General features: G+C 35.3%; 1 pseudogene; it reads left to right on the forward strand.

Annotated features, from left to right (window-relative positions):
- Positions 1-14,683: 14,683 nt before the first annotated feature.
- Positions 14,684-15,365, forward strand: LOC109436357 (porimin pseudogene; annotated as a pseudogene).
- The last annotated feature ends 3,096 nt before the right edge of the window (positions 15,366-18,461 follow it).

An 18,461-nucleotide genomic window follows, 5' to 3' on the forward strand; every position in this document is an offset into this window, starting at 1 on the left:
CCTGCTTTGTCATGAGTAATAAAGTACTTCTTTATGTCCCAGGAGTCTCTTGTCTTTTGTCAGCATCTATAAAACTGGCAAGCTAACTTCGTAGCTTTACTTTAAAGCAGAGTAATATCTCACACTCTTCACAGTTCTTTATATTTTAAAGAAATCTGAGTGAATAAAATTCTTGTTAACAAAGTTTTGTTATTTTTAACCAAGGGACACCTTCTATTCACTGAATAGACTCACAGCACATGATCATTGAGAGTTTAACATAGTTACCTAGGATAACATATTTGTATCAATGTGTGAGTGCACAGAGCTAATGAAAGAAGCACTGGGATAATTTCAGAGTTTATCATTCTGACCTTCACTAAACAACCACCCCTATGAATACAAAAAGTTACATATCTATTACCACTTCTGAATTTGTGCTTATAGAACATAAATATGACTTAAACTTCAAATGTTCAATGAATTAAATATTAGAAAACTTTATCTTCATTTGCATATTCTGATGACTATCACACTCCTTGGGAACACTGAGAGGTATGTAGCAGTCAGAATAAGAACAACAGCAGCAGGGGAAAAAAAGCAAAGAAGAGATTTGTATTATTCAACTGAGAAAAACTTGAATACTTATTAATGAATAGAAGGGAGGGAAAATCAGAGGTTCAAGGTTAATGCCAAAGTTTCAAGAAATATGTTAATATCTTTGAATTGCATCAACATCACTAAGCATTGGGCAGTATATCCTTTTAGAAAGTTATTCATGATGTTTTACTGTAACCAATATTTATTTTTCAATAAAGATGTACTAATTTAAAATATCATTGTATAAATACAGTGCATGCAATATGTAAATATGAGACCATAGTACTGCTAATAACACTTTTTTTTAAAGATTTTATTGGGGAAGGGGGACAGGACTTTATTGGGGAACAGTGTGTACTTCCAGGACTTTTTTCCAAGTCAAGTTGTTGTCCTTTCAATCTTAGTTGTGCAGGGTGCCATTCAGCTTCAAGTTGTTGTCCTTTCAGTCTTAGTTGTGGAGGGCGCAGCTCAGCTCAAGGTGCCGTGTTCAATTTTAGTTGCAGGGTGCACTGCCCACCATCCCCTGCGGGAGTCGAGGACTGAAACTGGCCACCTTGTGGTTGAAAAGATGCGCTCCAACCAACTGAGCCATCCGGGAGCTCAGCGGCAGCTCAGCTCAAGGTGTGTGTTCAAACTTAGTTGCAGGGGGCGCTGCCCACCATCCCTTGCGGGACTCGAGGAGTTGAACCAGCAACCTTGTCGTTGAGAGCCCACTGGCTCATGTGGGAATCCAACCGGCAGCCCTCGGAGTTAGGAGCATGGAGCTCTAACCACCTGAGCCACAAGGCCGGCCCCACTAATAACATTTTTTAATGATTTCCCTTAAACGGTGATTATATCAACATACAATATAGAGTAACAATAATATATAATCTCATTATATTCTCAATAGATAGTTATGCTGTTTTATAATATCCAAACCCTCTAGCTTTTATTATGGAAAGACAGTTGTCCATTAAAATGTAGCATTCATTACACACACACACACACACACACACACACATTTACTTAAGGAAAGAGAGAAATAAAAATACAAATTTGCTTTGTTTTAGTCTCTGTGAGAACTGGTGACATCTAAGAAAGTGTAAAGAAAATTTCCAATCTATGTCTGCAAGAGAAAAGACAAAATGGCATGGTTTTCACATGGATGCTACAGCATGTCACTCAATAGGACACTCAGATATACTTCTTGAGGACTGAGACACTCATTCCCCAAACATCGAGAATTGTTGCCTGCTGGTCACTCACAGTGGAGTCCCTCCATAGTAACTGCCCTCAACCAAGGCATCTGCCTCTCCCAAGGTTACACCCCCTATTCAGTGTCAGCCTACATCCCATTACTGGCCAATGTGAAAATACAAAAACTTGGCCCCCTTGTCATTTCAGTGCATCTTTGAAGTGCTATCTCAGCTCACAGCTCCCTTGAAAATGTCTAAAGTCTTTCTTTTAACTGCTTCACATTTAAACTCTGTCTCTATGTAATCCTGTTTCCCTCACTTTCTCTCAGACACTGTTAATAGTGATATCACACCCACACCCCTTGGGGGGGGACGACACATATGCGTATCTCTATCTCAGTCTTTTCCTTAGTGAACCTGATCTAAGACAATCTGGAAGAAAGAAAGGAGGCAAGAACAATTAACAAAGACAGAAAGAGATAATATGACCTAATGTCAAAATCATTAACTTGAACGTGATTCAGAGGCATAGACAGGTGTTTTCATAAGAGTAAACCATCTGGGAAATCTATGAAGCATGAAGCAGAAGATGAAAATTGATAATCACTAACTTAAAAGCCATAGCTACAAGGTACTTTTTTAAAAAAGCCTGTAACATACTGTACTAGATGTCATTAAAGGCTATGACAGACTGAGCATTTTGTTCTTATTTGTATCTTTGAGAGTATTTTGTGTACTTAGAACACATTTAGAAAATCATAGCTATCATATTTGGATACATATAAAGAACAGCACAACATTTCCAAGTGTACTACATTAGAACAAATTGAGTATTAAGAAATATATGCATACCCAATTCACTTTTCTCGACTCGAAAGATGAAACAACAAAAAATTCTCCCTCACATAACCACCCCCCCACCACAAATCTCCATTCTCTATATTTCTCATTCATATTGGTTTAGAAAATTTTAGTAAAGATTTACTTAGCAATTCAAAATTCAGAAGTAATACTACTCATTCATTTTCTTTTCACTTGTATTCCTTTCTTATTTATTTATGTATTTTTTTTTCCCTGAAGAGGGGATACAAGTAAAGGAGCACCCTGAAAATCCTTCAACTTCATTAAGGAGAGGGCAGCTATAAACTGGAAATTCAATTTCCTAATTATATCCATGTAATATTAATGTGTTTAATTATCAAACATAAAATCAAGAAGGAAAACTAACCAACTTAACTGAATTTACTCTATGTGCCTAAAACTGTGTTAAACACATTAAGAACAGTGTTTGCCAAATTTCAGTTAATTGTATTAGTCCTCAAGATGTTTGCCATATCCAAATTACATTTGTATTATTTACAATGATTTTAATTAAATTGGCTCTTTTTTGGCTAAAATTCATTTATAATGGACATTAGTGGGTAAGAAAATAGAGACAGATATGAAAGTCGGATAACCAGCAATCACCTCTGAAGAAAAAGCTGCACTCAAAGTTGGAGAGTGGTAACTAGAAACTTCAGGGATGGCAAGACAATTAGGCCTTGATCTGCTGATCCAGGGGCTAAGAGCAACAGCAGTGGAGAGGGAAAACAAAAAGAAAAGTAAAGCATAGAGGACCTATAATATTCTGAAAACGATAGGAGGAAAAAAGGGACTCCAGTCTGTGAATAAAATAGGGGCAAAGAAATATGCACAAATAGAACATAAGTGATTAAGTATCTGCAACTAATCCTTGTAGATGTGTGGCATGATAGAGAGAGGTTGTAATTCGGGAGAAGCTAAAACTAAAGCTAAAATGCTAGGAGCTAAGGGACGAATGTAGTATGAATATGAAGGTCTACAACAAAGTATGGAGAAATTAAAAGAATATAACAATATGAGAACAGAGGGCTATATTGGACTTTTAAAAATGGCATTCAAAAATTGGGAGTTTAAGGAGGGAGACTGAAGATGGAGGGTCTAAAATTTGGAAAATGAAAAAGATAGAGACTAAGAGGGACAACTGAGAACTGAGGTAGGGGGTAGCATAATAAGTAGCGGAAAGAGAAGTAGAGATACAAACTCAGGATTGGCAGACAGTGGGGGAGAAACTATCTCAGGACATCAATCCCCTCCTTATTGGGATTATAGATAATCCTTATAGATTATTTCACTGAAAATGAACACCAAATAGCAGTGCTGGTCAGCATTCAGTAAATAGAATTCATGTGACGGTGTACCACCTAAATAATCTGGTATTCCAACAGAGGTATTAGTACCACTGATAGGGCAAAAACATCTATGGACTGAAAATATATAAGAGGTAGTCTGTGAGTTCGATTAGTTTACAAGGTAGTTGGGAAGATAAAATATGCATATATGAAATAAAGAAAACTTAAGTGCTAAAATGTTTCAAGAGTAATTCAGAAAAAAATGATGAATAAAAATGAACAAAGTAATGAGACAAAACTTTATAAACAAGATAGAAATGAACCTTAAAATACAGACAAGGTAGAGAAATAATGAGGAGACTTAGCCAAATGTTAAGATTATGTTCGGAGTATAGTAAGTAAAAACCATGAAGAACAGAATTGACATATCCACATTTTTCAAATTTTTTGAGAAAATTAACTCATATTAGATGACAGGTAGACAGTAAACATGTTTCTGGGAGACAGTATCTATGATCTCTTCTTGTAGTATTAATGTTAAAAAAAAAAATAACTTTAGCTAGATGGCATAGAAATACTTCTGGAAAGCTCTACAAGCCACACTTAAATCATAGAACTTAATATAGTGGACAAAATTAGCACTTGTATAATGTTATAGTGATATGGCAGCAGTAGTGTCATTAGATGTTGGTATCTGCAATATGAACAGCAGAATAGAAAAGAATTGAGGATAAATGAGGAAAAATACTAATAGGTTGTTGCAAACATACAGCTATGAGCTGGTGTGGTAGCAGCAGGAACATGAAACTATGGATAATCCAATAAAAGCAGCTAAAGACAAAATGGCAGGCACTGGTAAGTAGTAATGTAAAATTCTGGCATAAAAAGTATTGAGTCAAATACAATATCTATATCTCATTTTTGGAAACCATAAGACATATGGTTCACCAGACTAAAATAAATTAAATAGAAATGTGTGCTAGTCTTTTGAGGTGAGGAATTCATTCTGGATAGATTGACTGAGGTAACAATTAATCATTAAACTGAGGGTGATCTGTCTGAAGTTAAAAATAAGAGCTATATTTCAAATAAATATGTATTTATACATACATATATTTGGAAATCATCTTTGCAGAGGTGGGAATAAAACCATGAAAATGGATGAATTATTGAAATAATGAATTAGAGACATAAACATAGTTTTGAGGAATAAGTTTTGGGAAACGTGCTCTTGAAAAGAGGGAAGGAAAATTAAAAAAAAAAAAAAAAAACAGAGAAAAAGACAGAGAGGAACAAGCAGAATGGTAAAAGTTAAACCAAAAAAATCCAGTGTCCTAAAAGCTAAGAAAATAAAGTACTTTAATAATTGAGTTATCAAGTGAAACAAAAATCAATGCAACCAAAGAGACGATTTCCAGAATGGTGACACAAAGAACTCTGCTGGTTCTATCTCCAGGAAAAACTCATAACTAGTGAACATTATTAAACAATAAAAACAACTTAAAGTCTTTCAAAATTATCTTAAGGTTATATATAAAAAAAGACATTCAAGAAAATATACTAAATATCAGGAAGAATCTGTGGCACTTGAGCTATAATCTACTCTCACTACCCATCCTCAAGTTCATCATGAAAGAAGTTCCATTCCAGGGCAGACGGATGGCTCAGTTGGTTAGAGCGTGAGCTCTGGGCAATAGGGTTGCTGGTTGGATTCCCACATCAGCCAGCGAGCTGCGCCCTCCACAACTAGAATGAAGTAAATGAGCTGCCACTCAGCTCCCTGGTGGCCAGATGGCTCAGTTGGTTGGAGCGCATGCTCTCAACCACAAGGTTGCTAGTTCGACTCCCACAAGGGATGGTGGGCTCTGCCCCCTGCAACTAAGATTGAACTTGGCACCTTGAGCTGAGCTGCCGCTGAGCTCCCAGATGGTTCAGTTGGTTGGAGCGTGGGCTCTCAACCACAAGGTTGCCAGTTCGACTCCCGCAAAGGAAGGTGAGCTGCGCTCCCTGCAACTAACGATGGTGACTGGACTTTGAGCTGAGCTACACCCTCCACAATTAAGATTGAAAGGACAACAACTTGACTTGGATGGAGCTGATGAGTCCTGGGAAAAAACACACTACTGTTCCCCAATAAAAAGTCCTGGAAATACACTGTTCCCCAATAAAGTCCTGTTTCCTTCCCCAATAAAATCTAAAAACAACAACAACAAAAAAAACAAAGAAGTTCCATTCCAGTTAGGTGTGACTAAAATATAGAGATATCTCTCCCTCAACTCCTAATCATAACCTACTATTAATATCTCTGCCATGAAAGGGCTGGCCATCAACATGTCTCATCTTCCTTCCCCAGTTCCATGTTGCAAGGGTTAAATTCCTGGCAAGTTCAGCCTAGATGTTGTGGACACCCTTCCTTTACTCAGCTCCTGCTCTAAAGGCAAAAGCTCTACCACAGGTGAAACAAGTCAAGAATACTGAGGCCTTTATAAGCCTTTCGCTAGCTTGCTTATAAGAAATAGGTTTAATTATGGGAGAAACAAACTAAGATGAGAGACGCTGCTTCTGAAACCCAGCGTCCTGCTTGAAAAGCAGGGGTATCAATCACAGACAAGTTGGCCATGATACCCACCTCCAGTTCTGGAGCAGTGGCATGGAAATTTTTCCCAGGAGCAAGAGAGGTCATAAGAACAACAACATTCAAAGCTCTCTCAAAGAGAACAGACTTTACTTGGAACTAACTATGAGGAAGTTCAAGGTTATAGGTGTTCTGAATAATAATGGAGATGGTGGTGGTAAATAATAGTAGCTCCATGAGAACAACATGCTAAAGCATACTACAGACAGTTTATCTACAACAACCAAGGGAAGTTAAGAAGAGCACTTCTGGGATCAGGACAAACTTCAAAGACTGCCTCAAAATCTGCCCTAGCTATTATTTAGAATTGAAAGACAGATAAAGAGCTTCCCAGACAAGAAAAAGCTAAAGGAGTTCATCACCACCGAACCGGTATTACAAGGAATCTTAGAGGGACTTCTTTAAGACAAAAAAAAAAAAAAAAAGAAAGAAACAAGGAAAATATGAATAATAAAATGGCAATAACTACATACCTATCAACAATTACTTCCAATGTAAATGGATTAAATGCTCTAATCAAAAGATAGGGGGGCTGAATGGATAAGAAAACAAGACCCTAACATATACTGTTTACAAGAGATGAACTTCAGATCAAAAGACACACAGAGACTGAAAGTAAAGGGATGGAAAAAGACATTTCACAAAAATGGAAGCAAACAAACAAACAAAAATCTGGGATAGCAATCCTTATAACAGACAAAGTTAACTTTAAAACAAAGACTATCACAAGAGACAAAGAATGACCTAATAATCCCACTTCTGGGTATTTATACAAACCCAAAATACTACTTTGAGGGGACACATGCTTCCCTATGTTCATTGCAACATTATTTACAATAGCCAAGATATGAAGGTAACCTGGGTGTCCCTGAATGGATGAATGGGTAAAGAAGAGATGGCATATATATATATATATATATATATATATATATATATATATATATACACACACACACACACAATGGAATATCACTCATCATAAAAAAAAAAGGAAATCTTGCCATCTGAGACAATATGGATGGACCTAGAGGGTACTGTGCTGACTGTAATAAGTGAGACAACAAAAGACAAAAGACAAACGTCATATGATTTCACTTATAAGTGAAATCTAAAGAACAAAATCAACAAACGAGACAGAAACAAACTCATAGATACAGAGAACATTTTGATGGTTGCCACATGGGAGAGGGGTTGGGGGTGGGTGAAAAAGGGGAAGGGATTAAGAAGCACAAATTGGTTGTTACACAGTAGTCATGGGGATATAGGGTATAGCATGAGGAGTATAGCCAATGATATTGGAATAACTATGTATGGTGTCAGATCGGTATTAGATTTATCAAGGTGATAGATGGAAGGGGGCTGGAGGAAGGGTGAGAAAGGTGAAGGGATTAAGAAATGTAAGTTGTAGTTACAAAATAGTCATGGAGATGTAAAGTATATGGAATGTAATCAATAATATAGTAATAGCTATGTATAAGGCCAGGTGGTACTAGTCAGGGGCTCAGGGGGAACACTTCCTAAATTATGTAAATGTCTAACCACTATGCTATACATTTGAAACTAATATAAAATAATATTGAATGTCAATTCTAGTTGAAAAAAAATTAAGAAGGGGAAAAGATCAATAATATTGTGATAGCGTGGTACGGTGTCAGATGGTTGCTGGACTTATCATGGTGATCACTTCTTTAGCATAGGGAATAAAATCAATAATATGGTAATAACTCTACAGTGCCAGGTGGGTACTGTTGAATAAATATGATGAACACCTAAAACTAATAAAATATTGTATGTTAGCTATATTTTAATAAAAATCTTTTTTTTAAAAATGGGCCCTGGAAAGAGACATCAATTTCATATGATGTGATGGGGTGTAATTTATGCCCCAGGACATTGTTGAAAAACAATAGAGTAATCCGCCTGAAATTAGTGGCGCCTAATATCTGGGGTGATACAAAATGAAGCTATTGGTTAAACAGGGAGATCAGGAAAAGAGACAGTGGACCTAGAGGGTATTGTGCTAAGTGAAATAAGTCACACAGAGAGAAACAAATACTGTATGATCTCACTTTTTGTGGAATTTAAAGAACATAAACAAACAAAAAAACAAAAACAGATTCATAGATACAGAGAACAAACTGATAGTTACCAGATGGGAGGAAGGTTGAGGGGCAGAGTGAAAAAGGTGAATAGATTATGAAGTACAAATTGATTGTTACACAATAGTCACAGGGATATAAAGAACAGTATAGGGAATATCGTCAATAATATTGTAATAACTATGTATGGTGCCAGGTGGGTAATAGACTTATAGGGGAGAGCACTTCGTATTATACAAATGTCTAACCACTATGCTGTACACATGAAACTACTATAAAATAATATTGAATGTCAACTATAATTGAGAAAAAACAAGAGTCTTGATGAAACTACTGTCATCCTAGGATGAATGTGCACAGGTCCAAGGTTGAGTTCTCAGAGAAGAGACATCAGAGGCAATGTGATGTGGAGGAAGAAGATTTTCACTAAAAATTTTCAAGTCACAAAATTGTCCAAGTCACTAAACAAATAAATAATAATAGAAAATATCAGAAGGGGAAATTAGTATACAGACTTTCTCAAATACATTACCTAAATGTTTAGTTTTCAACAAAATATTGCAAGACTTTCACATAAATAAAGGCAACAGAAACTACCCATGAGAAAGACTAAAGGTCAGATTTTTTTTTTATTAAATTTATTGGGGTGACAATTGTTAGTAAAATTACATAGATTTCAGGTGTACAATTCTGTATTACATCATCTATAAATCCCATTTTAAAGAGATATCTTTGTAGCCATCATAAATATGTTTGAAGAACTAGAGTAAAGCATGCTTAAAGAAGAAACATATAGTGACAGTGTTCCAAAAGAAACCACCTATAAAGAGATAGGTTGTGTTTTTTTTTTAAAGGAAAATTCTGAAATTTAAAAGAACATAAAAGTGAAAACAATTCACCAGAGAGCCTGAAAAAGTAGATTTAAACTAGCAAAAGAAAGAATCCATGAACTTTAAGATACAACAATAATAACATGCCAGAAAAATATTTATTTCAAGTCTTGTCAAACACAGTAGTACATGCATTACAGAATGGGTATGACTTTTGTTAATCGAAAAAACAATGTGCTGAAAAGAGCTTGCAAGTAGCTTTGTAAATGGTATCTTCCTTACACTCTCTTCAAGTATCAAATTTGAGGCTGTCAACTGTTTCTTGTCAGAAGCAGGACTAATTAAGGATATTTTTCCTAATTAACACAAATTACGAAATATGAAGAAAAAAGAAAAGAATGACAAAAACAGAACATCAGAGAAGTGTGGGACACCATTAAGTGAAAAACATGCAAAATGAGAGGACTAGAAACTCTAAAGAGAAAGAAACACAAAAAAATAATAAAAGAAGTAATGGCCAAAAACTTGATAAATTTGATGAAAAGCATTAATGTACACATCTAAGGAGCTCAACAAGCTCCAAGACGAATAAAAATAAAGAGATCTATGAACAGTCACTCCAGAACAAAAACACTGAATGGCAAAAAAAAAGAGAAAATACTGAAAGCGGCGAGAGAAAAATGACATGCCATTTAAAAGAGAATCCAAATAAGACTCTGAACTTTTCAGTAGGAACATGGGAGGCCAGAAAACCATGGGATGACAGAGTCAAAGTGCTGAAAGAAGAAAACTGTCAACCAAGAAAATTAAACTCAGCCAAACTATGTTTCAAAAATGAAGGTAAAAAAGGCACTTCCAGATAAATAACAGAGAATTTCTTGCTGGTAGACATGCCTAATAAGAAATACTAAAGTCTCTAGGCTGAAAGCTAGTAACCCTGATAATTCGAAATTATACAAAAATAGAAAGAGCATAAGGAAAACTAATAATGTTATTATAAAAGGCAGTATAAATGCATATTTATTATTTCTTATCTTCACTGATTTCAAAAACAATATGTATATAATTATACTGTTGAGCTTATAACATAAAAATATGATATATTTGACAATAACAGTACAATGGAGGTGAGTGCTCACAAACAATATTTGTATAAATAAAAATACCTGATGTTAACCTGAATCGAAAAGGACAACAACAACAAAACAAAAACAGAAAAAGGCAATTAAAGAAGGCTAGTACAGGCATAACTCAGAGATATTGCAAGTTTGGTTCCAGTACATTGCAATAAAGAAAATATTGCAATAAAATGAGTCATACAAAATTTGGTTTCCCAGTATACATAAGAATTATGTTTATACTATACTGTAGTATAGTATGTGTATGATACCATTACGTGTACAAAAACAGTGCATATACCTTAATTAAAAAAATACTTTATTGCTAAAAAAATAGCTAACCATAATCTGAGCTTTCAGCAAGTTATAATCTTTTTGCTGGTAGAGGGTCTTGCCTCAAGGTTGATGGCTGCTAACTGATCAAGGTGTTGGTTGTTTAAAAAGGGTGCAGCTGTAGCAATCTCTTAAAATAAGACAACAATGAAGTTAGATGCATCAATTGACTCTTCCTTTCACGAACAATTTCTTTGTAGCATGCAATGCTGTTTGAAAGCATTTTTACCCACAGTAGAACTTCATTCAAAATTGGAGTCATTCCTCTCAAAACCTACCACTGCTTTATCGACTAAGTTTATGTAATATTCTAAATTCTTTGTTGTCATTTCAACAATCATTACAGCATCTTCACTAGGAGTAGATTCCATCTCAAGAAGCCACTTTGTGGAATACTGTCAGAAACATAGCAGTATTAGGGGTCCCCTTGATCTCTCGCCTTGAAGTTACAACAAGTTGTACAGCTATAATTCACCAAAGGATTCCCTGCACAACACACAAACATTTCTGAGAGATGTGCACATTGAAACATCTGAAGGTGGGTGAATCAAGGCAAACATGGGAGGAGAGAAGGAAAAAAGCAGAGGTGGGTGGATGAACAGAGCAAAAAACTCACTGCCAAGAACACAGCTCCAAAGGTCATTGTAGTCCCAGGAGAGGGGGCAATTTAGGCAGCAGGTACAGTCTCTGTGGCCCTGAGCATTTCTGACTGAGTGATCATATGGCTGAACCTAGGGATCACGACAGAAACCTCAGGGCAAAAACCAAATACAGAAGTGCAACAGCTGTGGACTAGCAGCCCTAACTGCCAGGCAAAAAAGAAAGCCACAGAACTTGGCTGCCTCCCCCACTCTCCCAGAGCTCGCCTCCTCATACACTCCCAGAGTTAGCAACGGGACCTAAGAAACTGCCACACTGAGTGTTGAGTAAAAGAGCAGACTATGTATAGCCCTGGTAATTGGAGAGACAGTTCCTAAGTGGCAGACAAATATTGCAGCCAATCCTGGTGACAAGGGTGGAGATATAAAGGCAAGTTAGCTGTGGTCTGGCAGTTGCCACTACAGGGAGGAGAACAAAGCCACAAACAAACCAGTAGCCTCTCCAAGCCTACCCAGCCCCCACCTTTCACAGCTGATCCCAGCCGGAGCGCACAGGACTTCTCAGGCAGCACAGCTCTGTATGTAGCTTCAGCAGCAGCACTGGGCTTTCTGGGGCTCAGAACCTACCCACCCACCACATTCGCCTATGGGGGCAGTGCCCTGAGACCAAGATGACCTGGTCACAGAGGAGACACCACCTCCTCCCAGGGAATTTTCCACTGCCAGAAGCCAGAACAGGGCAGAGAAAATAAAGTGCTCCAACACTACCTATGAGAAATAAAAATGAAGACATTTTCTCATCAACCTGCTGCAGAATTCACACCTATAGATTCCTAGGAAGAGAAATAATCCCTCAATTACTATAAACAACCAAGGTAATGAGGTGGCTCAGAAAGAAAATGAAACATCTCCAGAAAATAAAATTAGAGACATGGAAATAGGTGACTTCAATGACAGAGAATTCAATATTGCAGTACTGAAAAAAACTCAACAAGATGAAAAAAATTTCAGATTGGCAGTTTAATAAACTCAGAAATAAAATCAATGAACAAAAGGAATACTTTACCAAAGAGATCAAAAATTTTAAAAAGAACCAAATAGAACTTCTGGCACTGAAGAACTCAATGAGAGATGAAGAATTAAATAGTGAGCTTAGGAAATAGAGCTGATCAGATGGAGGAAATAATTAGTGATATAGTGATATCAAAGATAGAAATCTGGAAAGGGCACACATGGAAGAAGAGACAGACTTAAGAGGTAAAAGAAATGAAAGAAATCTACAAGCACTATCTGACTTCATGAGAAAGAGAAATATAAAAATAATGGGTATACCAGAATGAGGAGAGAGAGAGAGAGAGAGAGAGAGAAGGGAACAGAGAGCCTATTTAAATGAATAGTCAACAAGAACTTTACAAACCTGGAAAGAACTGGATCCTCAAATTCAAGAAGCAAACAGAACACCTAATTATCTCAGTCCTAAAAGACCTTCTCCAAAGCACATTATATTTAAGATATCAAAAATTAATTACAAAGAATTCTCCAGGCAGTCCGGGTAAAGAAGACGGTAATCTATGAAGGAAAGCCCATTCAAATATTATCAGAGTTTTCAGTAGAAACTCTACAAGCAGGATGGAGTGGAATCAAATATTCAAACTATTGGAAAAGAGAAATTACCAGCGAAGAATAACAGATCCATCAAAATTATCTTTTAAAAATGAAACAGGAATTCAGACTTTTCCAGATATACAGAATTTTCCAGCACAAGGCTGAAGGAAATTTCCAGCACAAGGCCTGCATTACAAGAAATACTGAAGGAGGTTGCTGTACCTGAAACAAAAAGACAGAAGTATACAAAACTATAAAAAAGATAACTAACAGACAGACACAAGCAGGAAATGGCAACCTCTACACAGACGAGGGCACTATACACTTAAATACAACTAAAGGTTAAAGAAGATAAAACATAAAAAAGAAAAAGAAGAAAAACACAATTTGCTGATGTAACTCGGAAATGAACTCACAGCATCAATAGGGATAATTTGTTGACAATAAAAACAAAAGGGGAGCAGATAAAGGTCTGAATTTGCAAAGGGGAATGGAGTCCAGATACATGTTGAAGAAAAGGGACTACTGTATACATGAAACTTTCTTTTACATAAAATTAATTGTAACCACTAAAAAAAAAAAAAATCCAGATCTGAAACATACAACATCAAAAAAGAGGAAACAGAGGGAAAAACATCATAGAATACCACAAATCTAAAATAACAGACAGAAACACAAAGACAAAGAAACAATGAAGACACTGAGCTACCAGAAAACAAAAGATAAAATAGCTATAGGAAATCCTCATATAGCAATAATCACCCTAAATGTAAATGTACTGAACCCACCAATGAAAAGGCACAGAGTAGCTGATTGGATTAGAAAACAAAACCCAACCATATGCTGTCTCCAAGGGACACATCTCAGTTACAAGGACAAATATAGACTCAAAGGGAAAGGACTGGAAAATGATACTCCAAACAAATAGCATCCAGAGAAAAGCAGGTGTAGTCATACTTAATATCTGATTAAACAGACTTCAAGATTAAAAAAAGGTAACAAAAATGGACATTTTGTAATGATAAAGGGGGCAATACAACAAGAGAACACAACATTTTTCAATATATATGCTTCCAATCAGGAAGCACCAAAATATATAAAGCAACTACTAACAGAAATAAAGGGAGAAATGGACCAAAACACAATTATAGTGGGAGACCTAAATACCTCACTGACAGTTATGAATAGATCATCCAAACAGAAAATCAATTAAAATGTATCAGCCTGAAATGATACATTAGACCAAATGGACATAATCAACATTTACAGACCCTTTCATCCCAGAACATCAGAGTATATATTCTTCTCTAGTGCACATGGAACATTCTCAAAGATAGACCACATATTGGGAAAGAAAACTAGCCTCAACAAATTTAAGAAGATTGAAATCATACCAAGCATATTCTCCAACCACAGTGTTTTGAAATGGAAGATCAACTGCAAAAAGAAAGTGGAAAAATCACAAGTATGTGGAGATTGAACAACACGCTACTAAGGAATGACTGGGTGAAAGAAAAAAACAAAAGGAGAGATCAAAAGATACATAGAAACAGAACAATGGGACTCAGCACATAAGGTGTCTTGGCCTTTTTCGTCATGGGGGCACTGCTGGTGCTAGCATTGCTAAAGGCCACAGTGGACAGGGAAGATTCAGAGGGATCCTCAAGCAGAAATTCTTCCACATTTCCGAAAAGCCCCACTACTAAATCAAAAGGGAATATCCCATATGTGTCCTTCAGCCATACAAATGAATCGTCCTAAAGCACTGTAAAACCATTTACAACTCCAGCTTCCTCAGTGACAGTCACCACCTTGAAACCCATAGCAAAACCATCAACAACTCGTTTCCTTAGTCTCAAAAAATGGGACAGTCACCACTTTAAAACCCATAACATCCAAAATGACAACACCAGGGGTCTCAACAAATAAGACTTCCACCACCTTAAAATCTATACCCAAAATAACAAGTGTCTCACAAAACACATCCCAGATGTCAATATCCACTGTGACCACAAACCACAGTACTAGTTCCATGACATTTGTTTCTTCATCAGTAACAATCACAGCAAATATAAATTCTAAAGAAAATAAAGGATTAAAATTTGATATTGGCAGCTTTGTTGGTGGTATTACATTCACACTGGGGATTTTATCTTTTCTTTACATTAGATGTAAAACTTACTATTGAAGAAGAGGCATTCGGTACAGAACCATTGATTACCATGATGCCACCATTTAAGGAAATCCAAGGACCAATGGAAAAAAGATTCATGCAACAGTGTCAATTAAAGACAATATTCTCTTTTTGAAAATAGTATAAACAGTCCATGCAAATAATGTATAATATATAAATATGTAAATATTCCTCATGATTACTAAAGGTAAAAAGGGTTTGGTTTGGGTTTTGAATGAACATTTGGAGTGTACGGTTAATGCAATGGTTATGTTCACTTTTAGAAAATATGTAAGACAAACATGTCCTGTCCCATTTTCTTGTGGCATGGGTCACATAGGGCCAGTAATTGGAAGACATCATCACTGAAGGGCACAACGCCATCTTGGCATACAAATAAGGAGGCTTGTCATGGCACTCAAGATGTTGACTGTCTTTGTTGTTTACATAAAAAAATTCAGTGCTATTCTGGGCTTGATATATCTTAATTGCTAATGCTACACAACAAATTTTATGAGTAAACCAGTTTTTAAACATAATTTTAGTTTAAGTGCCCCTTCAGAAAGCATCAATATTTTAATGTTTTAAAGCTTACTACTTGGTTTAGAAATAAAAGGTAACCACCACCAACCCCCAAAAAAAGATCGAATAAAAGCAGAAACAACACCTGGGCCCTGTTAGAGAGCCACTGGAGAGCCTGTGTTTTTATTAATAACTTCTTTTGTGCTTTCAATGGCAGTTGATGTAACTATCTTGTTTTTCCTCTGTAATTTCAGCAAATTCCAATGTTTAACATGGTAACGTTTTAAAGACTTAGTTTTAGTATTAAATAAGAAGTTAGATTATTTGCTGCTGTGAGGATATCATCACCACTGAAAACTGCTTTATTTTATATTCAGCTATTAATTACATATTTAGTGACTATTTTTGAGATGTAGAGCTGCTTTCAATATCTAGAAATGTTTAATGTAGTGTAAACACACCTAACTTAAAAAAAAAAGCCCCTTATATGATTTACAAAAACACATTTAGAACTCTGTATAGTCAGAACTATAGATTAATGCTGTTTATCAAGCTAGGGATTAAGGAGCCCGCTCCTCTCAGGCTCTAAACCTACAAGATGAAAAGACTGCATTGTCCCGCACTGCATCAAAAAATCAAAGTAAAATTTTGATTTTACTCAAAAATTGGGGGAAATAACAATTTTACATTAAAACACCAAAGTATTTTGGAATAAATTCTCATCAAGTTTTAAAACAGGAGTTTTTAAGACAGGAAATTTCCTGCTTCCTTTTTTTGGAAGTCTTCAGACCACTCCTCTTCCTCCTTTGCTGAAGATGAGACACTCTTCATATGTATTACATTAATAGAGAGAAAAAGCACAGTAGAGACAACAATATTAGCCAACATATTTTGGAGGGTTTCAGTTTTACAGTTTATATTCCACCACTCAAAACTCTGGGTCAAGTTTTCACAAAAGATATATTTAATAATACTAAATATAAATACTAGGACAATATTTCTATCTTAGAATGGTCAAAGAAATAACACCAATACTAATAGTCTAAAAATGAGCTAAGATGTCATAATGAACATATACCTACATTTAATAGGAATTAAATGTAATGTGTGATCAGCTTTTGGCTTACAGACAATATCATGTATCAAGAATTTTGATATAACAGGATGGTTTCTACTCACTATGCATTATGGCCAATTGATGTGATGAATATGAATGATAAAAATTTATCCAAAGTATGGATATAACAGGATGTATGTGATACATGCAGAGTGGAAGGAATATTATGAAACATGTGTTTATATTAGTTTGAAAAAAGATGAGGGCTGACAGGTAAGTTATATGTTATTAACTTAGCCCTAACTGGTCTTTAAACTACTGCTTTTACATCTTTGAAAAATATACTTAAGATACATTTTATAGTAATGAGCGTCTTTTAAATATAACTTGTTTTGTCCCTTACTTCAAATCAGTCAGAACTTTGTAGACAGGGTTGAAATTTTCTTGAGTACTTATTTCTTTAGCACTTTAAAGTTGGAAAAGAACACTTTTCAAAAAGTATTAAATGTCACTATATGCCTTTCAAGTTTCCTGAATTTTGGGTTTGAAATAATTTAGTTATCTTTTCTCTGTATATAAGTTGTATAATTTGTTACTTTCAAATACCCGTACTTCAATGCAGCCTGTTGTTTTTTTGTTTGTTTGTTTGTTTTTCATTATGTGCAAAAATTGGGAGAAACAGTGATGCAAACCAAAATTTAGCTTTGGAACCCATTTCCTAAACATAATTTTATCTTTCTAATTGTGTTTAGTTAAGTAAATGTTCAACTTTGTTTGCATTCCTTGAAAATATATTTACTTGAAGATAAACGTAATCCAGACATATATCTAAATATTAGACAGAATCTAATCAATGATTTTTAAAATTTCCTTGGTTAGTCCATAAAATGAATAATTCCTATACATACAAATGATAATTGGCAGTATATTACAGTGACAATTTTGTATTTTTCAGGGAAACAATTTAAAGGAAATTCCTCTTACTTTTTTCTTTTTATTACAATGACCAGCTTTTGGTATTTCATTGTTACTGAGATATATTTTCAGAATAAAATTTTGTTCTCCAAGAAAAAAAAAAAAAAGATGCACACAAATGAGAATGAAAATACAACACATAAAAACTGTTGGGATTTTGTGAAACTGGTAATAAGAGGGAAATTTATATCATTACAGGCCTATCTCAAGAAACAAGAAAAAATCCCAAATAAACAACCTAACATAACATCTTAAAGAACTAGAAAAAAAAGAACAAATAAAACTTAAAGTCAGCAGAAGGAAAGAAATAATAAAAATTAGAGCAGAATTAAATGAAATGAAGAAAAAGACAACAGAAAAAACTAATGCAACAAAGAGCTGGGTTTTTGAAAAGATTTAAAAATTGAAAAACCCCTGGCTAGATTCACTAAAAAAAAAGAGAGAAACAGCACAAATAAACAAAATCAGAAAGGAGGAGAAGTTACAATGGATAACTTAGAAATACAAAGGATCATACTAGAATACTATGAAAGTATTCTAAAGCATAATATGACACCAAATTCAATAACCTGGAAGAAATGGACAAGTTCTTCGACCTTCCTAGACTG

Source organism: Rhinolophus sinicus, chromosome 18 (genome assembly GCF_057876585.1).
Source record: "Rhinolophus sinicus isolate RSI-liver-muscle chromosome 18, RSI-T2T, whole genome shotgun sequence".
NCBI classification, from domain to species: domain Eukaryota; kingdom Metazoa; phylum Chordata; class Mammalia; order Chiroptera; family Rhinolophidae; genus Rhinolophus; species Rhinolophus sinicus.